Source organism: Oncorhynchus masou, chromosome 18 (genome assembly GCF_036934945.1).
Source record: "Oncorhynchus masou masou isolate Uvic2021 chromosome 18, UVic_Omas_1.1, whole genome shotgun sequence".
NCBI classification, from domain to species: domain Eukaryota; kingdom Metazoa; phylum Chordata; class Actinopteri; order Salmoniformes; family Salmonidae; genus Oncorhynchus; species Oncorhynchus masou.
Genome location: NC_088229.1, coordinates 21,851,074 through 21,876,528, shown reverse-complemented (window position 1 = coordinate 21,876,528; position 25,455 = coordinate 21,851,074). Strand labels below are relative to the sequence as shown.

General features: G+C 46.3%; 1 pseudogene; it reads right to left on the bottom strand.

Annotated features, from left to right (window-relative positions):
* LOC135504219 (membrane-associated guanylate kinase, WW and PDZ domain-containing protein 2-like) overlaps window positions 1-25,455 on the bottom strand; it is a 63,098-nt pseudogene that overhangs the window by 10,514 nt on the left and 27,129 nt on the right.

Genomic DNA, 25,455 nt, shown 5'->3' with positions numbered 1-25,455 from the left:
CGCAACATTTAAATTAAATTACGTTGAACCAACGTGGAATATACGTTGAATGGACATCTGTGCCCAGTGGGATGGAATGGTTGGTATACTGTAGCTAACCTGGTATTTAATTAATGCCCTCTAGCTAATAGTTTATCAGGTGGGATGTTTTCCCCTTCACAGCCACAATGAGAACACAAACTAGCTTCATTGTGCTGTTAAGGGTGTAGGATCTTAATTTGATCACTTATGTTGCTGCAGATGAGTTCAATGATTTACATAAATTCACTGAAAACCCACACTAACACACAATTTTATTAACAGTATTGCACTTTTCATGTAGACTACTTTTGGCCAGCTAAGAGCCTAAGCACCGATCAAGCAACATTATGAACTAAACATTCAAATCCTGTTGCTGCAGGATTATTTTTCTGTGACAATATAGGTCAAATTAAGATCCTACATCTGTAACGTGACAGAGTTGCAGAGGTGCAGTATACTGTAGTGTTACAGCAGGCTTAGGATTGTATTGGTGTAAAGCAGCATGTTATCATCAAAAGGTTATTCTGTTGGAGGCAAATGGAGCTGACAGGCTGATGTAGATAAGAGCACTGACACATATAAAACCTGTGTGGCTTAGCTCCTAATAGCCCTGTGGCATGGGGCTTCACGCTGGATAATCTCACTATTGATTCCATTAATTGTCACGAGGGCTAATGTATGTAGTACACACGCAAATCCCACACACATACATATTCATAAAATGCACTTGAACCACACAAAATATTACACCCTATAACAGCAATGTAACACTTCAACACACACACACACACACACACACACACACACACACACACACACACACACACACACACACACACACACACACACACACACACACACACACACACACACACACACACACACACACACACACGCACACACACGCATACACACGCGCAAACACTAGGAAGGAAGCGGCGTAACAAGATCCCAGCTTCAGCATAATGGGGAAGGGAAATGGGGTAAATGCAGTGCTGTCATTGGACAGTTGTTTTTTTTGGTCATTGGACTGTTTTTGTGTTTTATGACTCCATATTATCTGGAGTGCTGGCTGAAACACTAAAAAGATCATGAGCAGTGCGCAGGCTGACATCATCATGGGGCTAGTGGGGGGGGGGGGGGCTGTCTTTAAGTGACAGAGACCTGTGACTCATCATCATGGGGCTAGTGGGTGGGGGGCTGTCTTTAAGTGACATAGACCTGTGACTCAACATCATGACTCAGTGACTGTTATGCAGTCATAATTATTTATTCATCAAATTACAGAACAGTGTGTCCGGTTAGGAGGCCTTTCTCTTCATGCGAAAGACTAACTTTTCACTGGGTGATGACTGCCATTGACATTTGTTGGGGACAAGATAAGGGATTTGGTCTAAAAAGTTATGGTTCCTATTTTCTGCAGAAACTGCAATCCAATACCTTACCGACTTTCAAGCGAGGGAAAACTGAAACTCAATCCAATCAATAAGAAGATGCATATTTGCCAATGTAAAATGACATGTGTTCTGCTACAAATTAATTAGTTCTCACCTTTCCCCTTCTCTACACCCTGTGAAGCGATGACAAATCCGAACCCCTCTCCTGGCTTCCTCCTCAGCTCCACATCGAATCCCCGGGGTACACGATTCCGTCCCCCTCCCTCTTGCCCTGGTCCTGGGACTACCACCCCCCTGTCCCTCTCATCCTCTATGCCCGCGTTCAGCCAGTCTTTGGTCTCCATGGTGAAGGTGACTGGGACTGACTCCAGGAAACTGGTGCTCTGGACCAGAGAGGAGCGCACCATGGCTGGGGGAGGGGGAGGAGGGGTGGAGGTGGGACGCGGTGGGAAGAGGACAACTGCAGGGGGCGATGGGTTCTTGTCTGAGGCCACAGGTGAAGGAGGGGGGCGAAGGAGTGGTGAGGTGACTTTCCGTATAGAGTTGGGGGAGATGGAAGAATGATGGAAACCTGAAGACGGGAATAACATCACTAAAGGAATTGTTGAGAGACTTTCTTTAGGTTTTATTCATTACTGAGAAACAATGTAATGAATGCAGTAAATAAAAACAAGTTTGCAGTAAAGTAGCTAATGTTCTTACCTCCTCTGTGAACCAATAGGATAACTTCTTTTTGTTTGGTGTATTCCTGGAGAACTCGTTGTATCTGGAGGGAAAGGTATCAATTTAGTATATCTCATTTAACTTGACCTAATCTTATGTATTCTCCATCTCTTTCATATCTTCTTTCTCTCCACGTTTCCCTCCTCAGTACCTGTGCAAAGCTGAGACTCTGGACGTCTACTCCGTTGATCTTCATGATGGCATCCCCTGGCTGTAGGGAGGAGCACTGCCTCCTATCCCAGACCCTCTTGATCAGGGCCAGCCTGCCCCCCTGTCCCCCGGCCGTCACACTGAAGCCCATATCTCCTCCCCCCTCACATTGAGCCAGGGCTACAGGCACCAGCTCCCCTCCACCTCCAACCCCACCTCCTCCGACCCCACCTCCTCCGACCCCACCTCCGCTGCACAGGCTCATCAACCCCGGAGACGAGATGCTGCTGTGACTGCCACTGCCACTGGTGTTGCTATGGAAGCCGATTTGTGGGCTGTCGGGGGTGGGAGGGGGTCTCAGCAGGGAAGCCTGGGGCCTGATGAGGCGGGAGTAGACCCCTCCGCCTGGGGAGGATGAAAGGCGGGGTCTTCCTGACTGGGGCATGGGCAGTCTGGACACAGGGAGTGTGGAGGAGGTGGACAGGTTGCTCTCTGACAGGTCACTCTTAGAGGTTCTGTAGCGCAGGGGCTGAGGGGGGGTAGAGAGGGAGTTATTGTTGTGGTTACGGATCACGGATGCCCTGCAGAGGAAGAAAAGAGACAGATAGATAGTCAGTGTTCTCCATTAAAGTAAAATACAGTTGAAGTTGGAAGTTTACATACACTTAGGTTAGAGTCATAAAAAGTTGTTTTTCAACCACTCCACAAATGGCTTGTTAACAAACTATAGTTTTGGCAAGTCGGTTAGGACATCTACTTTGTGCATGACACAAGTAATTTTTCCAACAATTGTTTACAGACAGAATATTTCACTTATAATTCACTGTATCACAATTCCAGTGGGTCACGAGTTTATCATACACTAGGAAGAGATGACTGTGCCTTTAAACAGCTTGGAAAAATACAGAAAATTATGTCAAAGACTTTAGAAGATTCTGATAAGCTAATTGACATAATTTGAGTCAATTGGAGGTGTACCTGTGGATGTATTTCAAGGCAAACCTTCAAACTCAGTGCCTCTTTGCTTGACATCATGGCAAAATCAAAAGAAATCAGCAAAGACCTCAGAAAAAAATTGTAGACCTCCACAAGTCTGGTTCATCCTTGGGAGCAATTTCCAAACACCTGAAGGTACTACATTCATCTGTACAAACAATAGTACACAAGTATAAACACCATGGGACCACACAGCCATCATACCTCTGAGGAAGAGATGGTGAAATTCGAAAAATAAATGGTTTGAAAAGTGCAAATCAACATCTCAGAACAACAGCAAAGGACCTTGTTAAGATGCTGGAGGAAACATATACAAAAGTATCTATATCCACAGTAAAACTGAGTCCTATATCAACATAACCTGAAAGAGCAAGGAAGAAAGCACTGCTCCAAAACCGTCATAAAAAGCCAGGAGGTTTGCAACTGCAAACAAAGATCATATTTTTAGGAGAAATGTCCTCAAGAGTCTGATGAAACAAAAATAGAACTGTTTGGCCATAATGACCATCATTATGTTTGGAGGATAACAGAACACTAGGGCTTGCAAACACAGCACAGAACTGAAAAAGAAGAACACCATCCCACAGAAATGTGGGGAAGCAAGGGGTGGCAAAATCATGTTGTGGGGGTGCAATGAGGGACTGGTGAAATTCACAAAATAAATGCACCATGGGGGCATCTAAAATTATGTGGATAAAAGCAACAACTTAAGACATCAGTCAGTACAGAATCCCCCCTAGGAACGGCTCCTGACGTTCCTACCAGCTCTCTCAGGGTGGAGGGCCCTGAACTGACGAATGTGTTTTTCTGCACCCGGCGGGAATCCAGTATCCGAGGAAATGGACACAGGCGGAGGGGGAGGTCTGTCTGCCGGGAAAGGGGAGAAAAAACAACAGGTTTTAACAATGAAATGTGAAATGTGGGATTAATCTTAAGGGATCTGGGTAAGTGTAGGCGATAAGAAACTGGGTTAACTCTCCAAACAGCTTGCAGACTCCACCCGTAGAGGTAAGTCTCTTGTGGAGAGCCAGACTCCTGGCCGGGCGCAGGGTGGAGGCCCGGGACTGTTGGCTTGTTGTTGGTACAAACTATCCAGGATCTGGCAGGAACCCAGAGCGCCTACCTCGGGACCGTAGGCCTTCCCAGTCCATAAGATTAAGACAGTCTTTGGAAGAAACTTCAAGGCTGAAGGCACTCTGACTTCTGCCTCCTGGTCCGGGAACAATGGAGGAGCAAACTGACACTCGTGCGGGGACATACCAGTGGAGGAGGAGCGCAAGGTGTTGTGCGCGTATTCGTAAAGGATGACCATGTGGACGGGTTGTCACGAGTCATACATCGGAGGGTGGTTTCAGCAATCCTCTCTGTTTGGCCGTTGGACTCAGGATGGTACCCTTAGACTGGCAGAAGCCCCCATGAGTTGGCAGAAGGCCTTCCAAAACCTTTGAGGCATAACTGGGGACCTCTGTCAGAAACCATATCTTGAGGAATGCCGAAGACTCGGAACACATGATTAATTACCAACTCAGCCGTTTCCTTGGCAGAAGGTAACTTAGTCAGAGGGACAACCTTTTGAAAACCTGTCGAGACTAGGATAGTAGTATTGCCATGGGATGGAGGAAGTCCAGTAATAAAGTCCAATGAGATATGGGACCAGGGTCTGTGGGGAACAGGTAAAGGGTGAAGGAGTCCTTGAGGGCGGAGTTGAGAAGATTTGCCCTGGCAGCACACGGGGCAGGCATTGACGAGTGGCAACGTCTTCTCTTATGGTAGGCCACCAGAACTTACGCTGGATGAACTCCAAGGTGCGACCTACGCCCGGATGACAGGTGAGGCGAGAGGAGTGCCCCACAGAAGGACCTGAGTCCTCACTGCCTTGGGGACAAACAACCGATTGGCAGGACCTTGACTTGAGCACGTCAATCCTCAACTTGCCACGAGATCGGAGCCACAATCTTAGCAGCAGGAAGGACAGTTATGTCCGTGTCAGAATGGCAGGAGCGTGAACAGGGCATCCTGTTTGAGATTCTTCGACCCGGGCCGATGGTGAGGATAAACTGGAATCGATTGAAGAAAAGAGACCATCTAGCTTGTCTAGAGTTCAACCGCTCGCCTGCTGGATATACTCCAGATTTTTGTGGTCCGTAAGTGTCTCCATTCCTTCAATGCCATCTTAACCGCTAGAGTTCACGATCCCCCACATCGTAGTTCCTCTCAAAGCCGGTGTGAGAAGAAAGCGCAATGAAGCTTCTTGTCTTCACACCTCTGAGACAGGACAGCTCCAACACCAACCTCTGATGCGTCTACCTCCACCACAAATGGTTCATCCGTAGTCTAGTATCAGGATGGGAGCAGAGAGAACGCATGGAGTCCTTGGAAGGCCGTCTCAGCTTCTCTTCCCCCACAAAAACCTTGCATTGCCACCCTTGGTTAAAGCTGAGAGAGGGGCACCAAGCTGAAGTTCTTGATGAACTTGCTCCCAGGAAAAAAACGGATTTGGGGGTGGGCCAAAGTCCGCTACCGCCCCTACCTTGCTGGGGTCCATTTGGACTCGACCGGTTCCACTACAAATCCCAGGAATTGTACTGGGATGAATGGAATTCACATTTTTCCGGCTTAACGTACAGATGGCTGTCCAGGAGGCGTTTGAGTACTTGTCTGACATGCTTAGTGTGTTCTTGAAGGAGCTCGAAAAAGGATGTCATCCAAGTGAACACAAATATGTTAAGCATATCCCTAACATCGTTTATGAGCGCTTGGAACACCGTTTTGGTCATGCCGAACCAAGTATTCATAGTGATGTAGGCGTGTTGAAAGCGGTCTTCCACTCGTCTGATCCGCACAAGATGGTAAAGGTCAAGCTTAGTGAAAACAACTGCTTCCTGGATCGAAGGCTGTGGCCATAAGGGTAGCGGGTAACGGTTACGGACGGTTATGGCATTGAGTCCCCGGTAGTCGATGCAAGGACGTAATCCACCGTCTTTCTTGGCCACAAAGAAACCCTGCTCCCGCCGGGGAGGTGGATGGACGGATGAGGCCTGCTTCCAGAGCGTCCTTGATGTAGGTATCCATGTTAGATAGGGAAAAGATCCGACTGGGGGCAAGTGCCCGGAAACAGGTCGATGGGGCATAAGGTCTAAATGGTGGCCCTCTGTTTGCTAAACACCAGTTTGAGGTCATGGTAACACTATCGGGTCAGGTCGATGGATTCTAAAGACTGGGAGTAGAACTCTTCTGGAAAATACAAGTAGCACTGTAGGACACTGCTTGATAGTGCCCACAGACCAGTGATGTGAGGGTTATGGCTGTGAAGCCAGGGGTATCCAAGGACGAAGGAAACTCGGAACAGGAGATCAAATGAAAGTTCATCAATTCCTGGTGTTGTGAAACTGAAAGTCGCAAGGAGGTAGTGACATGAGTGACAAGTCCAGATCCCAAAGGGCTTCCATCCAATGTAGTGACCCTCATGGGTTCACTTAGAGGTTCAGAGGGAACGCCATTCTGCCCAACACCATCCATGAAGTTACCTGCGGCTCCAGAGTCTACCAAGGCTTGAAGGTGAAGCTTGTGGTTGTCCCAGGAGAGGGTGACTGGAATGAGCAGACGGGAGTTGGACGGATGGGAGGAATGTTTCCCGTTACAGTGGTCTGTACGGGACAGAGCGTTTCCCTGGTGGAACTGGCCCGGTTTGCCGCATATAGACAGCGTCGCTCCCTCATCCGGCGGTCTCTCTCAGCCTGGGAGATGCGTCCAATCTGCATGGGTTCCGATGGAGCCAGCGAGGATGGTGGGGACTCGGAGCTGGGACTGATAGGGGCTAGAGGTCTACGGTTGAGTGACGCTGGTCAATGCGTGAGGCCAACTTGATCAGGGACTCGAGATTGTCCGGTGGTTCCCGAGTGGCCAGTTCATCTTGGATAGTGTCGGAAAGGCCTTTCAGAAAGCACACCGTGAGCGCCTCGTTGTTCCAGCCACTTGCTGCTGCCACCGTGCGGAACTGGATGGCATAGTCCACGCTGCGCCAAACTGTGGAGAGTCAGGAGCTGTTTGGCTGAGTCAGAACCACTGCAAACACTGTTTGAATTCCTCAGCAAAGGCAGAGTAGCTGGCACAGCAGGAACTGGGCATCCCACACAGCAGTAGCCCAGGCCAGGGCTTTTTCCGACAGCAGGGTGATGATATAAGCGATCTTAGGGCGGTGGGAAACGACGAGGGTTGTAGCTCAAAGGAGAGAGAACATTGGGTGAGAAACCCTTTACAAGCACTGGATCACCTGAGAACCGTTGGGGAGGTGGAAGACGAGGTTCAGCCAGGGGGTTAACTGCCATGGGTACGTGAATCTGAGGTACTACGGGAACTGTTGCCGGGGTAAGACGATCAGATCTTAATGGAAGAGCATCTCCGACAGAAGATGAGAATGTCTAGCCATTAAGGCCTCTTGCTGAACCAGGGCGGCTTCGTGGCGTTGGACAGTCTCCTGGTGGTGGGACAGCATGGCAAAAAGGTCCTGGGAACTGGCTGCCTCTGGGTTCATTTTTTGGCTCTGTGTTTCTGTCAGGACAGGGTTACTAACCTGGGTCTCCGGAGGAGAAACAGTATAGTCAGCAGAACCCAGAAGATGAGGCAGACACAGCAGTCTAAAAGGTGGTAGGAATAGCACAAAAAGCCTCAAGAGATACTCAAAAACAAAACAGAATTCCACAAGAGCATCCACCGGAATCGACAAGAATACACAGAACACTAGGGCTGGGTGCTAACATACAAACACAGAGCACAGAACTGGCTAAGGGTTTAAATACAATCAGGGGAAACGAGGCACAGGTGCAAATAATAATGGGGAACAAGGGAAAAACACAAGGTCAAAAAGCACAATGGGGGCATCTAGTGACCAAAACCCGGAACAACCCTGGCCAAATCCTGACAAGTAGGTTAAAGCTTGGTCACAAATGGGTCTTCATATGGACAATGACCCCAAGCATACTTCCAAAGTTGTGGCAAAATGGCTTAAGGACAACAAAGTCAAGGTATTGGAATGGCCATCACAAAGCCTTGACCTCAATCCCATAGAACATTTGTGGGCAGAACTGAAAAAGCGTGTGCGAACAAGGAGGCCTACAAACCTGACTCAGTTACACCAGCTCTGTCAGGAGGAATGGGCCAAAATTCACCCAACTTATTGTAGGAAGCTTGTGGAAGTCTACCCGAAACGTTTGACTCAAGTTAAACAATTTAAAGGTAATGCTACCAAATACTAATTGAGTGTATGTAAACGTCTGACCCACTGGGAATGTAATGAAAGAAATAAAAGCTGAAATAAATAATTCTCTCTACTATTATTCTGACATTTCACTCTCTTAAAATAAAAGATGCCATTGAGATTGACCTAAAACAGGGAATTTTTACTAGGATTAAATGTCAGGAATTGTGAAAAACTGAGTTTAAATGTATTTGGCTAAGGTGTATGTAAACTTCTGACGTCAATCTGTATCTGTAAATTACGTTGTGTGTGGATGTGCGTGTGTGTGTGTGTCACCTGTGTGAGCCGATGGCTGAGACCACCTCACTGTCACTCTGGGAGTTATCCGGGGCCTGCAGGTGGGCGAGACCCCTCAGGGAGCGAGGTGGGCGGACCGGGGGGGTGGTGACAGTGATGCTGCCACTGGAACGTCTATAAGATGGTGGTGTAGGGGAGGTGGAGTCAGATAGGTGACGCCTGGAACGTCTGTAGGAGGGCGGCTCGGCGGAGTCAGCGGGGTGCACCCTAGACCATCTGTAGGAGGGCGGCTCGGCGGAGTCAGCGGGGTGCACACTAGACCGTCTGTCGGAGGTCGGCTCGGCGGAGTCAGCGGGGTGCACACTAGACAGTCTGTATGAGGGTGAATCAAAGGCAGTGGAGTCAGAGAGATGTCCACTGGATATTCTATAAAAGGGTGATGAAGGGGCCGTGGAGTGAGCAAGGTTTCCACTGGAGTGTCTGTAAGAGGGTGGCGGTCGGGTAGCTGTGGAGGTGGCATTCCCATTGGCATCCAGTCCCGGCCCCACTCCTGGACCCATATAACCCACGTCATGGTGGTGAGAAAGGACGCCATTGAGATTATGATACTGGGTCTGGGTTGGGGCTGTGGATGGGCGGGGGAGGAGCTGGTGTAATGGCTGGGGCTGGGTGGTGGTAGGTGGGAGGAGGGGGTCACAGACATCAGTTGACCCAGGATGGGGCTGCTTGAGGCATCCGTCTGTGTTGTAGAGCATGGGGTAGCCCCTCCGGAGGACCATGTCCATACTGTGGCCCACAGGCACTGCCTTCAGCATCTCCACCACCTCTTTATGAGACGTTCCCAGGACACAGACATCGTTGATGTACACCAGGATATCCGCTGTGGGGACCAAGAGGATGGGTTGAAAAGCTTCTGGTTCAGTTATCCCACAGCATTAGTATACCTTTAAAACCTGCATATAGAACATCACATCATCTATTTGCAAATTGTTTGAGGGATATTGTAGTTCTAGTTCATAAATGCTATGCTATTTTTGTGTGGGTATGTGTGAAATGTAATCTTACCAACTAATCCCTCTGTATCCCAACCTTCTAAAATGCTCAACTCTGGGTGCATGTGACAGGTGTCACAGTCTGTATTAGTGGGTGTTTAGTGTGTGTTAGTGTGCACATACAGTATGTACGTGTGTTGCTGGATGTGATGATAGCTAGATTATGGCATGCATGCCATTAGGATTAGGGGTTGATTGAGATCTACTCTTATCTGGTAGTTGTGAACACGGGCTACAGTATAATACCAACTATAGTCACATGCTTTTTACAGTATAACAATACTAAATATAGTGTTTACATTCTAGTGAGTATTGTAACAACAACAACAACAATAATGTGATTCTGTTGGCTGACATCTCTGAGCAAAGTTACAAAGAGAGATGGAATATTCTCAAACTGCCTAAACAAGCCACATTTAAACCAGGTTAAAAAAAACAGACCAAGGTCAAGTACAGTGAGGAGAGAGAGTTTACAGGAGTCCATTTTCACAGTCTGCAAGTATTTAAAAATGTTTTGGCTATTAAACATCCGGTTTTAACACTCAATAATCCACAATTCAATCTGTTGCAAACAGAAAGCCAAGACTCATTTCTGTTTAATTGACATTTACATTTACGAGGAATCCGGCTTTAATGCTCAATATTTTAATGTCAACATTGGCAAAGTTATGATACCCTTAAAGAAGCAAAATGTAACATATTCCTTTGAAGGAAGTGTAAAACTGTGTAAAACTTTTCAAAAATGATAATAATCTCTCTGTATATTGTCCCCTCCCTCCCTCCTACCTGTGTTGAGAGCTCCAGGTCCCCCTGGAGTGATGCTGTAGACCTGGAGAAACTCCCTGGCTCTGCTGCCCCCCACGATGTTGAAACCAAAACCGCCGGGACCTTTAGAGAGGCATATGTGGATAGAGAAACCCCTCAGCTCCCCTGGCTGGTCTGTGAACCCTGGTACTCAGAAAACGAGAAGGAGGGAGGGAAAGAGAGTGGGATGAAGAGGTTGAGAGAAAGACAGAGAGACAGAGAAAGGTTGCACCCTGTATAAGTGTGAATGAGCGAACTGTTAAGAGACGCACAACGTGAATGAGTTGAGTTAAGAGACGCACAACACTGACAACTGAAAACTCATGGCCAGATGGCACTTAGTGCAAAACGTTTAGAAATAAATAGACATGCAGGCAAAGGTTTTTTTCCTCCCTGTCATAATGGCCCACAGAGAAGATTCAAACCTCTTGAAAAGGAAATAAACTCTCTGCCTGATTTGTATCACCTCCTGCTGGTTAAAACAGTGAACTGCAACCCACTAATATTTTGACCAGCTTTACCCATGATATTCTGGCAGATGGGGCTCTAACTGCTATAATCAGCTATATTGGTCAAACATTGTTGTATTAGGTTGTTTTATCTGTGAATCACATGACACAATTATGATGGAAGGTTGTCAGTGTCATGCCCAACACATGGCCTCTGTCATCCACTGCAGAACGGACCTGTGCCAGTGGTTCCTCCTAGCTTGCCGTTATGGGGTTAGGGATTAATCACTACACAGTATCTCAATTTTACTAAAAGCTCATTTAATTTCATTTGAATCTATTAACAGGCTCACTGTGCCTTTGGTCCTGTAGTTCCCATCTTATTAACGTACAGTCTATCATTAGGCAGCCCAATGGTTAAACGCTCTAGCACTGTTTCCATAATTATAGAGTGGGAGAGAGCTCACATTGGTTCTTGTCGAGCATCGTTTCTCTGCTGCTCTGAGCACGACAATCCTGCCAGCTGGTAGTCTTGATGTAATGGCTAAAAGAGAGTGACAGACAGGCCACCTCAAAGTCACCAATCAACCACCACCATTGTGATGCTATATAACAGTATTTACAAGTCAACATCCTTGACCAGAAACAACCTAAAACATACAAGAGAGCAGTCTATCCACGTAGAACAGAATAGAATAGTCACTTTCTTTCTTTTGTATTTATTTCTGTAAAGTGTGGTGTGACCTTGTCAAATGCACTTTGAATAAATTGTGATTTGATTCACTCACTCTGTGTAGAAAGGCTCTCCTGAGTTGCTGAAGGCCTTCTTCCAGTTTTTAGACATCACTGCTGGCACCCTGGCACTGCTGCCATGACCGTTCTCCATGGCGCTGCCATACCCTCTTGACCGGCAGGGGGACAGGGAGACGGGATGGGCATTGCTGATACCCGCTGATCCACCTGATCCACCTGGAACGTCAATGAAGACGACAGACAAAACACTGAAAACGAGTGTTTGACACATTATTAAAGTTATTCTCAGCATACAGTCAGTGAAAATAGAACCCTTGAATAATCTCTGGAATCATAGAAATGGTCTACACTGAACTTAGTTTACAGCTAGCTTTAAAGCCACATTTCCAAATCCAGACCCATTGAGTCTAGTGTAAGAAAAATAAAAGCAAAAAAGTAAGGCATGCATTCCATACATCACAGTACAGCACAGGGTCTATGCAAACAGCTTTTGCTCAACCCTCCTGTCCTTTAGAATGTACGTGGGAGGATGTGGCCTGCTGCATACCCAGAGCTGCAGTCAGAGCCAGCCCAGCCAACACTCCGTTCAGCACCACATAGCCATGCGATAGATGACTCAGCAGCACAGGTCAGGACCATAGACAACTCCCTGTTCCCTGCCTACCACACAGCCTGCCTCTGGTCAGCTTGACCCTCCTCTGGAGCAAGTCCGGCGATCAATGTAGCCACAGCCCCGCATAGAGCCAGAAGCATACTAATCATGCTAATCATTGATTCATTTGTCCATCAAAAACTCTGAGGTACAGAAGGACAATGCAGTCTTTACAGTCTTTACAGTAGCTGCAGGCCACCATACCTGGCACACATTTTGAAAACTTAAAATCACAAAAAGGTTTGAAATTAAAATAATTTACTACAACTACTGTCACTACTACTACTTATACTATGCTTACTATGACTGCTACTACTAATACACATTAACGCTATATATGACTGTAGTAAATTGGTCACCCATATAGTCTTACGGGGGAGCAGCCTGTCTTTGGTAAACCTGCCTGACAGGCCAGAGACCTCCTCGCTGTTCTCTTCTTCCTCTGCTGCTTTCTCCAGGTTGCTAAGCGACTTGCTGCGTGTCCGGAAGTTCCGAAGCAGGTTGCGGTGTTCCCGGTAGGTGATGGGAGGGCTCTCTGGACCGATGTGTACTGGCCGTGGGGTGCCGTAGTAGTTCCCTGAGAGATGTAAGAGAAAGTGAGTTGATAAGCCACAACGTTATTGTTAGAATCATATTTGTACTGTTGGTCCTTGGTGCCAAGAAAGAATGGGGAAAAGAGAAAGACAAAATGTGATTGCGAAAAGGATAAGAGGTAAAGCAATTCAGCGTAGAGATGGAGATCCCAAACACATCTGAAAAGGCTATCATTATACGAAATATAGAATATACAGTCAATCCTAAGTATTATGACGGAGGTGTTCCAGTGCAGTGCATTCATCACATAGATTACCATCCACCCTTAGGATCAGTAAAGTCTACTCTATTTTCTCCTTCAATTCTATCCTTCTGTTGTGGAGGCTATAATACAAATCAAATTATGTATTCCTCCAGCTCATGCAGTCAGATCAGGGTAAGGAGATAAGGAGAAACATTAGATTGCTGTTGTACTCAGGGGGTGTCTTTTTACTCAGAGAAAGCAGTCCAACTCTAACCCTCCTGGGGTGGAGAGACTGAAACCTGTTCAAGACCTGGTGTCATTAACTACATGGAAATAATAAGGCTACCTCTGAGAAAATGTTTCTATCTACCATGCATGAGAGCACCAGCAGTTCCGGACGACTGTGTGATATCTCACTCCTGAGTAAGACCGTTACCTTTAAACAGGTTAAAATTCACAAGGACGCGTGGCCGACGGATGACCAGGACGCGTACTAAGAGCATGCACTTACCAGCTCGCGGGTGTCTTCACTGACATTTTCAATCTCTCCCTGACCCAGTCTGTAATATGTGCATGTTTCAAGCAGACCACCATAGTCCCCGTGCCCAAGAATTCCAAGGTAACCTGTCTAAATGACTATTGCCCTGCAGCACTCACATCGGTGCAATGAAATGCTTTAAAAGGCTGTTCATGGCTCACATCAACACCATCATCCCAGACACCCTGGACTCACTCCAATCCGCACACCGCCCCAACAGATCAATGGATGACGCAATCTCTATTGCACTCCACACTACCCTCTCCCACCCGGACAAGATGAACATCTACAGTATGAGGTAATCCTGTTCATTGACACCAAGCTCATCACAAAGCTCAGGACCCTGGGACTGAACACTGGGCTTCCTGACAGGCTTCCTCTAGGTAGTGAGGGTAAGCAACAACACACCCCGTTTGAGTTTGAGTTTATTGTTATTTGTACAGAGACAGTACACATGAATCAACGTTTCAGTAAAAGTGCCGGTTTTAGCCAGCCGGCTAATTTTAAACCGCAGTCCCTGGGCAGGTTATTAAAACAATTACAATAACAATACAGCCAATCAATGAGCAGCGAGGCTGTAGTGGAGCGGGTCTAGAGCTTCAAGTTCCTTGGTGTCCACATCACTAAAGAATTAACATGATCCACACACACCATCACAGTCGTGAGGCTGAAAAGGAGGCTAACATTTTTTGGCATGGGCTCACAGATCCTCAAACAGTTGTACAGCTGCAGCATTGAGAGCATGTTGATTGGCTGCATCACCGCTTGGTATGGCAATTCTTGGCATCCGACCGCAAGGCGCTACAGAGGGTAGTGCGTACGACCCAGTACATCACTGGGCCCGAGCTCCCTGCCATCCAGGACCTCTATATGGAGTCAGAGGGTTCAGAGGAAGTCTCTAAAAATTGTTAAAGACTACAGCCCCCAAGTCATATACTGTTCTCTCTGCTACCGCACAGAAAGCGGTACCGATGCACCAAGTCTGGAATCAACAGAACCCTAAACAGCTCCAACTCCAAGCCATAAGACTACTAAATAGTTAACCAAATAGCTGCCTGGACTATCTAGATTGGCCCTTTTTGCACTAACTCTTTTGACTCGTCAAATACACCGCTGGTACTGTTTATCATCTATCCTGTTGCCTAGTCACTTTACCCCTACCTATATGTACATAAACTCAGCAAAAAAAGAAACGTCCTCTCACTGTCAATTGCGCTTATTTTCTGCAAACTTAACATGTGTAAATATTTGCATGAACATAACAAGATTCAACAACTGAAACATAAACTGAACAAGTTCCACAGACATGTGCCTAACAGAAATTGAAAAATGTGTCCCTGAACAAAGGGAGGATCAAAATCAAAACTAACAGTCAGTATCTGGTGTGGCCACCAGCTGCATTAAGTACTGCAGTACATCTCCTCCTCATGGACTGTACCAGATTTTCGAGTTCTTGCTGTGAGATGTTACCCCACTCTTCCACCAAGGCACCTGCAAGTTCCCCGACATTTCTGGGGGGAACTTCCGATCCAACAGGTCCCAGACGTGGTCAATGAGATTGAGATCCGGGCTCTTCGCTGGCCATGGCAGAACACTGACATTCCTGTCTTGCAGGAAATCATGCACAGAACGAGCAGTATGGCTGGTGGCATTGGTCATGCTGGAGGGTTATGTCAGGATGAGCCTGCAAGAAAGGTACCACGTGACAGAGGAGGATACCTTCCCTGTAAGGCACAGCGTTGAGATTGCCTGCAATGACAACAAGCTCAGTCCGATGATGCTGTGACACACCGCCCCAGACCATGACGGACCCTCCACCTCCAAATGGATCCCGCTCCAGAGTACAGGCCTCGGTGTAACGCTCATTCCTTCATCGATAAACGCAAATCCGACCATCACCCCTCACTTTTTTCCAGTCCTGTCTGGTCCAGCGACGGTGGGTTTGTGCCCATAGGCGATGTTGTTGCCGGTGATGTCTGGTGAGGACCTGCCTTACAACAGGCCTACAAGCCCTCAGTCCAGCCTCTCTCAGCCTATTGCGGACAGTCTGAGCACTGATGGAGGGATTGTGCATTCCTGGTGTAACTCGGGCAGTTGTTGTTGCCATCCTGTCCCTCCTTTGCTGGTGAGATGTTCCGATGTACCGATCCTGTGTGGGTGTTGTTACATGTGGTCTGCCACTGCGAGGACGATCAGCTGTCCGCCCTGTCTCCCTGTAGCACTGTCTTAGGCTTCTCTCAGTATGGACATTGCAATTTATTTCCCTGGCCACATCTGCAGTCCTCATGCCTCCTTGCAGCATGCCTAAGGCACATTCATGCAGATGAGCAGGGACCCTGGGCATCTTTCTTTTGATGTTTTTCAGTCAGTAGAAAGGCCTCTTTAGTGTTCTAAGTTTTCATAACTATGAACTTAATTGCCTACCATCTGTAAGCTGTTAGTGTCTTAATAACCATTCCACAGGTGCATTTTCATTAATTGTTTATGGTTCATTGAACAAGCATGGGAAACAGTGTTTAAACCCTTTACAATGAAGATCTGTGAAGTTATTTAGATTTTTACGAATTATCTTTGAAAGACAGGGTCCTGAAAAAGGGACTTTCCTTTTTTTGCTGAGTTCCCTCAATTACCTCGTACCCCTGAACATCGACTTGGTACTGGTACCCCGTGTATATAGCCAAGTTATCATTATGGCGGCAGGGTAGCCTAGTGGTTAGAGTGTTGTACTAGTAACCGAAAGGTTGCAAGTTCGTATCCCTGAGCTGACAAGGTACAAATCTGTCGTTCTGCCCCTGAACAGGCAGTTAACCCACTGTTCCTAGGCTGTCATTGAAAATAAAAATTTGTCCTTAACTGACTTGCCTAGTAAAATTAAAAAACTCATTGTATACTTATTCCTTGTGTTATTATTTTTCTATTTTTCTCTCTACATTGCTGGGAAGGGCCCGTAAGTAACAATTTCACTGTTAGTCTACCCTTGTTGTTTACGAAGCATGTGATGAATAACATTTAATTTGATTTATATGAGTGACATTCACCAGCCATGAGGCTGCCTGGTAACCGAGGCTGTGTGTATTGGTTTGTGGGTTGTGGGTTAGTACTCTAACCCTATACTGTATATAAACTATCATCATTATCTATATGCAATTTACAGTATACAACTTATAGTGCATTGATCACGAAAGAATGTATGTGAAATGACAATGCATTTGAGGCCAGAGAGAGATGACTGGGTGAATGAGTACCAACCTGGGCCTCTTCCCTGCTCACCTTTGAATTTGCCGCTCTCCAGCAGCACTGCTGACTCCTCCAGAGAGAAGAACTCTTCTATGGAGACAAAGTTGTAGTCCAGCCCAGAGATCTCCCCATCACGGGGCAGTCTGGTCGTGCCTGGAAAGGGGTCGATGACAACAGACGAACAGAGCGTTACACATCCCAGTCTGTCTCCACTGTTCACATATACAGTACTCCTAATGAAATGAAACTAAGTATTGAAACTGATACTGTATATATCATTTGCAACTCGGATATGTAGACTCCAGCATTTCATATTATTTTATAAAGATGAAAGGGAGGTAGGTTCATTATTAAATTAACGCTTATTTGTGAGTTGCATGTTACTTGCTTGTAAACCTTTCTAAACCTTAGGGAAACCAGGTTTCCCAAAAGATTGACCAATACATTAAAAATATATATGTACTGTATAATTTATGTTTCATCTCACTATGTTGTAGAATTTTCCTTCATTTCACAAGAGGCTTGATGTACAGTATCTCACTGGAGAAAGCATCCGAGCGAGAAAAACAGTGCCCCTCTGTCTCTGTATGTGTAACCCATCTATCGGATGCTGTCTGGTCAAAAAGAGTATCATTTTGTTGCTGCCCGTAGCATTGAATGCAAGGGAAGCTAGCGAGCATTTGGCCTCCCTTGATAAAAAAAAGAATAAAATAATAACCAATCAGCACTGAGCTAAACTGAGTGAGCTCAACAGTGAATGGTCCTGGAGCTCAAAAAAAGTAAAGCTAGTTTGGATTTACACCAATCATATCACAACAAAAGCCAAACGTAATTTACAGAAAAAACAAATTGTTGCATCGCATTCTGTTGTCCTCCGGTGGCTAGCTAGCAAAATTGGCCCTTTCCTAAATTAGCCATGGACGGAGATAGGGATCTGGATTTGAGGTTTTACTTAATAATCTGTACTGGCCAATGATTATAACAGAGATTCTGATCCAACCATAAATTCATACTGTGCCTCTGGCATGAGAGGATAGAAGTTCAATATGTAGCTAGATGTAGTAGGCTGATGTTAACTAGCAGGCTTATCGTTGCCCATGAAAGGAAGTTAGGCTAGCGAGAAAGCATTTTATTTAGGACAACAAAAACTAAAAGCATGTAGCCTACTGAATAGCAGAGTCATAGACCATTTTGGTGACATTAACGAGAAGAGGAGGGTGAGTCAACATGTTTTTTCTACTGCACGCACGGACACACACACACACAGACAGAGAATCAGTAGTCTACCATGGAAAGACAGATCATATTTAGCTTAAATTGATTGGACTAAATTGTTTTTGGTGTATTTTAATTGTCACTGTATCAGACTAAGCATACGTGATTTGATGATGTTGAAATGTTGAAGTTGAAATGGTGCTGGAATAGTGGCGGCAGCTCTTGATTTCTTTGCGACTTGTGGTAACTCTCTGTGGTTCTAAACGAACGTAAACATTAACTTGATTGACCATGCTGTAGGTCATGTAACTGTATGTTACATGCAATATGCTTTGTGGACAGATGGCTCTCTGGTTTTGTGATGAAACAAAGGTGTGGTTGAATTTATTCTGCCACTGTGTCATGTTATTGTCTCGGCCTTTAGGCCTATATATCACGGTGTCAAGGCATATGAACTGACCGATTATAGAACAAACAACACAATTAACATATAGTTTTTAATATAGCTTTTTTTCCTGGTTTGGCTTCTTCAGTACTGTACCCACACGTTGGTACTGTCCAAACAGCAAGCCAAGGTCAAATCCTTGTCCTTCTCCTGGCAGTGTGGGGCCAGGAGGAGGACAAACCCAGTTACTCCATAAAACATATGATTAATGCACTGCCGTCTCACCATCAGGGAGGGCACAGCACTCCACACTACAATGACACACACAGGCAGGAGAGAGCACACAGACGCACACACTCACACACACACACACACACACACACACACCTATCCTCTTTATACCCTGAGAGCCTGTTAATAGGTCCCAATCAGCAACAGAAGATGAGGCTCTGTCTGTAATGAAAAATTCTGATAGCAAATCTGATAGCAAAAGTGTGTGTACGTGTGTGCATGTGTGTGTGTGCGTGTGCGTGTGTGAGAAGGATGGGGCTGGGACTCATTACCCATGCCCTTCTCTGAGATATATATGACAAGTCAGCAGGAGATAGCTGGGATTATTGACATATTCCTCCATGCATCTCCCTTCAGCCCCCCCACTGATCCCACTGGGCCAGGCAGACAGACAGAGAGAGGGAGAGAGATAGCAGGAGTGTTAGTAGAAGGGTAATTAAACACCAAGACACAACTGTCAGTCAAAGACAGACCATGATCAACCCCAGAACTGGCCATCACGTAACCAAATGGAAAATAATCCAGTGCTTTTTTCCCATCTCTGAGTCATTTAGAATTCATGGAGGTCTTCCCTGACTTTGAATCATCCTATGTACAGTCAAGGGCAGATACCATATACCAATGCACTGATGATGCCTCTAGGGGTGGGGTGGGAGGACAAAGGCATATGTACAAACAGTTCCTAGAAGAGGACATCATACAGTATCTAGTTCCCAAATGAATAATGATAACGTTGTGTCTGTGGCATAACAACCCATAGACACATTAGGTAGCCAGCTGTTTACTGCCTCTCCCCCCGGCACGACCACATGCCTGCTTTTCATTTCATTCTGCCGCTAAATTATTGATAAATGACCTGCGTTTACTTAATTCTGTTCAGCATTTCATATGAGCATTGTCCTGCTCATAGTCACTGTGTAAACATTTTCCTTGCCAGTGGCAACAGAATGCAGAGTACAGTAGAGGTACACAGTGTGTTTTAAATGGTGAGAAGTGCAAATCAAAACTACATTTAAATCAATCATTTTTCAGGTCCCCTATGAACAAAATTAAATGCAGTGATGCTATGCACATTCACTTCACTGTTCAAATAGAAATGAACACATTTGTTTAGCATTCTGCTTTCTTCTGAAAAATATGAAGTCCAAGATGGACAAAGGGGGCGTTGTTGGGGCTGTGTTTCTGGACCTAAGGAAGTCTTTTGATACTGTAAACCATGAGATTCTCATCAAAAAATTGTCCAAGTTCAACTTTTCCCCCAATGCCTTGAGATGGATGAAATCATACCTTGAATGCAGAACTCAGTGTGTCAGAGTGAGCAATGAGCTGTCGTCCACTCTTAGCTATGATGTGGGTGTGCCCCAAGGGTCAATACTGGGGCCCCTCCTGTTCAGCCTGTACATTAATGATCTGCCTTCTTTCGGTCCTGGGTCTGAAGTTCAAATGTATGCAGATGATACAGTGATATATGTGCATGCAAAGAGCAAACAACAAGCTGCACAAGAACTCACTACTGTAATGGTCCAGGTTACAAACTGGCTAAGTGACTCGGGTTTGCATCTCAATATGAAAAAAACTGTTTGCATGTTCTTCACAAAGAGGGCAACAGATGCTACTGAGCCAGATGTCTATGTGTCAGGGGAGAAGCCCCAGGTGGTTTCTGATTTTAAGTACCTTGGCATCATACTTGATTCCAACCTCTCTTTTAAAAAGCATGTGAAAAAGGTCATTCAAATAACCAAATTCAACCTAGCTAATTTCCAAATTATAAATTGTTTTGACTACAGAGGTAGCAAAACTGTACTTCAAATCTATGATACTCCCCCTCTTAACATACTGCTTGACTAGTTGGGCCCAGGCTTGCTGTACAACATTAAAACCCATTCAGTCTGTCTACAAACAGGCTCTCAAAGTGCTTGATAGGAAGCCCAATAGCCATCATCACTGTTACATCCTCAGAAAGCATGAGCTCCTGAGTTGGGAAAATCTTGTGCAATACACCGACGCATGTCTTGTATTCAAGATCCTAAATGGCCTGGCCCCCCATCCACTCAGTTTTTTTTGTTAAACAGAAAACCCAAACATATGGCAGCAGATCCATGAGAGGTGACTGTATAGTTCCCTTAAGGAAAAGCACCTTTAGTAAATCTGCTTTCTCTGTGAGAGCTTCCCATGTCTGGAATACACTGCCATCAGACACACACAACTGCACCACACATCACACTTTCACAAAATACTTGAAGACATGGCTAAAGGTCAATCAGATTTGTGAACATAATCCCTAGCTGTGTGTTGTCGCTTTCCATGTTGTCTGTTGTCTGTAGCTTGTGAGGTGTGGAAACACTTTGTTGCTTTTATGAATTTTGTCTTGCTGCTTTTTGTCCTATGTTGCTCTGTCTGTATGCTACGTCTTGCTTGTCCTATGTTGCTCTGTCTGTATGCTACGTCTTGCTTGTCTTATGTTGCTCTGTCTGTATGCTACGTCTTGTTTGTCCTATGTTGCTCTGCGTGTGCTCACTGCTCAATGATTGTCTATATTGTAATTGTTTTGAATAACCTGCCCAGGGACTGCGGTTGAAAATGAGCTGGCTGGCTAAAACCGGCACTTTTACTGAAACGTTGATTAATGGGCACTGTCCCTGTAAAAATAAAATAAACTCAAACTCAAACTCATATCTTTAAAAACGTATTACAATCAAGAGCCAGTTATTTGAAAAGGCAAAATATCAAATTTGAATATAATATGACGCGACTTCACACTATAAGGCCACTGTTGACTACATTTACACACCATTCACCCCATTCTGGGATCTACAGGTGGTAATTAGCTTCATTTAACTCAACGGTTTTACGTTAGTATAAATCATGTAATTTTAGGAGCAACACAGCTCCTGAAGGGGGTGACACTGAGCAACTGTTGCACTTCACTCCTTAGGCTGAAGTTTTAGCCAAAAGCACTATCTATTCTTCCACCATGAAAAACAATACCACTATGTTTCAAACCAAGCATGGGAGGTATAAGGTCCAATAAAATAGTGTCAGTTGAGTTGACTTGCTTACTTGTGTTTTTGCAAGTGGGCAAATTTGGTTTAAACGTTGTTCCAATGTTTGTCTGTGTCAGTAACCTATAGGAGGGAGAGCAGCAGCAACATCTCACTGTGTCATCCATCTCCTGCAGATCAGAGGATTACACAGCCACAAGCTGTCACTCCAACTTAGAGCCAGGCAGGAAGTTGTGGCACAAGTCTATCTCCACACAACTCTACCACCATAAATACTGAGTATATTTATAGTACAGATGCTAAAAATGTATAGACTAAGATCAAACTGATCCATCATCCTCCAACCCAATCTAGCCAATTAGTAACTGGATAAATGGAATTGTTGGGTAAAATGGCTTGGAGAATATGTGTGCCTGTTTTATGTGTATTTTTTTATGTCACGGTGTTCAAAGCTCAAAGACACAGAATGTCTTGTTGTTGTCTTACGTATTCTTGGGAGTGACCTGCGTCTTGCTCTTTCAACAAATCAGAGAGACACGTACTCGAAGGGCTGACTGGCCTGGCAGACTGTTCCACATTACCTACTTCCTGGCTAAACGAGGGATCAAACTCTCCATCGCTGCAGGGCTGACTGGTCTGGCAGACTGTTCCACATGACCTACTTCCTGGCTAAACGTGGGATCAAACTCTCCATCGCTGCAGGGCTGACTGGCCTGGCAGACTGTTCCACATTACCTACTTCCTGGCTAAACGAGGGATCAAACTCTCCATCGCTGCAGGGCTGACTGGTCTGGCAGACTGTTCCACATTACCTACTTCCTGGCTAAACGTGGGATCAAACTCTCCATCGCTGCAGGGCTGGCTGGTCTGGCAGACTGTTCCACATGACCTACTTCCTGGCTAAAAGAGAGATCAAACTCTCCATCGCTGCAGGGCTGGCTGGTCTGGCAGACTGTTCCACATTACCAACTTCCTGGCTAAACGTGGGATCAAACTCTCCATCGCTGCAGGGCTGGCTGGTCTGGCAGACTGTTCCACATGACCTACTTCCTGGCTAAAAGAGAGATCAAACTCTCCATCGCTGCAGGGCTGGCTGGTCTGGCAGACTGTTCCACATTACCTACTTCCTGGCTAAAAGTGGGATCAAACTCTCCATTGCTGCAGGGCTGGCCAGGCGATGGCCAGGCCAGGGGGGTCTGTGCCCAGCCAGCCAGACAGACTAATGAATGTGTAAGAGAGACAACATGACACAAGCCAAACATATCAGACAGAAATCCACACCATAGTCCTTTCCAGTCCACTCTCACTGTGACATCATTCAGGCCCTTAGAGAAAGGATTATTAGGACAGCAACAGATGGATGACTTTAAGATGAAAACACATCTGAAATGAAAAGGGAATATGTTACCAAACAAGCAGAGACCAGACATATGTCTCTGTGAAATAGCAAAAAGACAGAAAAAGCCACCGATAACGGCCGGAGAGTATTCTAAGCGAAGGAGAGAAACTGCCACTCCGGATAAAGTGTAACAATACAGACAGTAGCCATGGAAATGTTCTAGGGAATATTCCTCTTTTCACCTAAACTTGCACTGTTTGGCTGATGAAGCCAGGGTAACAACTACATTTTAAAATCTACTCAACACATCTTCCATTTGCATACCTTGTCACAGAGATGTGGCAAAACAGCTTCCCTGAGCTCTGATTGTGATTGCACACCAATTAACAGAGTGCTCATGGTAACAGCCATGTAGGTCTCTAAATTGAAATGAATGTGTGACATAAGGAACTTGTTGAAGTGATGAAATGTTGAGACGTGATGTCCAGCATAAGTAATGAGCATCAACATACAAATTCCTATTTCCATTATTAAATGGAAACTTGTAATGGAATTACATGTTACAGCTACAAGGGGTGTTACAAGGTAGAGATACAGGGGCACAGCTATTAGAGTCCCAGCAGATTTAGAAGGCATAGCTGCAAGGGACTTAAAGGGGACTTGCAGGTTGCAGCAACAGGGGACCGTAATGGGGCACAGCTAGAGGGAGAAGTAGAGGGCACAGCTAGAGGGAGAGGGCACAGCTAGAGGGAGAGGGAGAGGAGGGAGAGGGAGAGGGCACAGCTAGAGGGAGAGGTAGAGGGCAAAGCTAGAGGGAGAAGTAGAGGGCACAGCTAGAGGGAGAAGTAGAGGGCACAGCTAGAGGGAGACGTAGAGTGCACAGCTAGAGGGAGAAGTAGAGGGCACAGCTTGAGGGAGAGGTAGAGGGCACAGCTAGAGGGAGAAGTAGAGGGCACAGCTAGAGGGAGAGGTAGAGGGCACAGCTAGAGGGAGAGGTAGAGAGCACAGCTAGAGACAGAGAGAGAGAGAACACAGCTTGAGAGAGAGAGAACACAGCTCGAGAGAGAGAGAGAGAGAGAACACAGCTAGAGAGAGAGGTAGAGGGAGAGGGCACAGCTAGAGAGAGATAGAGGGCACAGCTAGAATGAGGTAGAGGGCACAGCTAGAGAGAGGAAGAGGGCACAGCTAGAGAGAGGTAGAGAGAGAGGTAGAGGTAGAGGTAGAGGGCACAGATAGAGGGAGGTAGAGGGCACAGCTAGAGAGAGGTAGAGGGCACAGCTAGAGGGAGAGGTAGAGGGCACAGCTAGAGGGAGAGGGCATAGCTAGAGGGAGAGGGCACAGCTAGAGGGAGAGAAAGAGGAAGAGGGCAAAGCTAGAGGGAGAGGTAGAGAGAGATGGCACAGCTAGAGTGAGAGGTAGAGGGAGAGGGCACAGCTAGAGGGAGAGGTAGAGGGAGAGGGCACAGCTAGAGAGAGGTAGAGTGCACAGCTAGAGGGAGGTAGAGGTCAAAGCTCGAGAGAGGTGGAGGGCACAGCTAGAGTGAGAGGTAGAGGGCACAGCTAGAGGGAGAAGTAGAGGGCAAAGCTAGAGGGAGAGGTAGAGGGCACAGCTAGAGGGAGAGGTAGAGAGCACAGCTAGAGACAGAGAGAAAGAGAACACAGCTCGAGAGAGAGAGAGAACCCAGCTAGAGAGAGACATAGAGGGCACAGCTAGAGGGAGAGGTAGAGGGCACAGCTAGAGGGAGAGGTAGAGGGCACAGCTAGAGGGAGAGGTAGAGGGCACAGCTAGAGGGAGAAGTAGAGGGCACAGCTAGAGGGAGAGGTAGAGGGCACAGCTAGAGGGAGAAGTAGAGGGCACAGCTAGAGGGAGAAGTAGAGGGCACAGCTAGAGGGAGAAGTAGAGGGCACAGCTAGAGGGAGACGTAGAGTGCACAGCTAGAGGGAGAAGTAGAGGGCACAGCTTGAGGGAGAGGTAGAGGGCACAGCTAGAGGGTGAAGTAGAGGGCCCAGCTCGAGGGAGAAGTAGAGGGCACAACTAGAGGGAGAGGTAGAGGGCACAGCTCGAGGGAGAAGTAGAGGGCACAGCTAGAGGGAGAGGTAGAGGTGGAGGTCACAGCTAGAGGGAGAGGTAGAGGGCACAGCTAGGGGGAGAGGTAGAGAGATAGGTCACAGTTCGATGG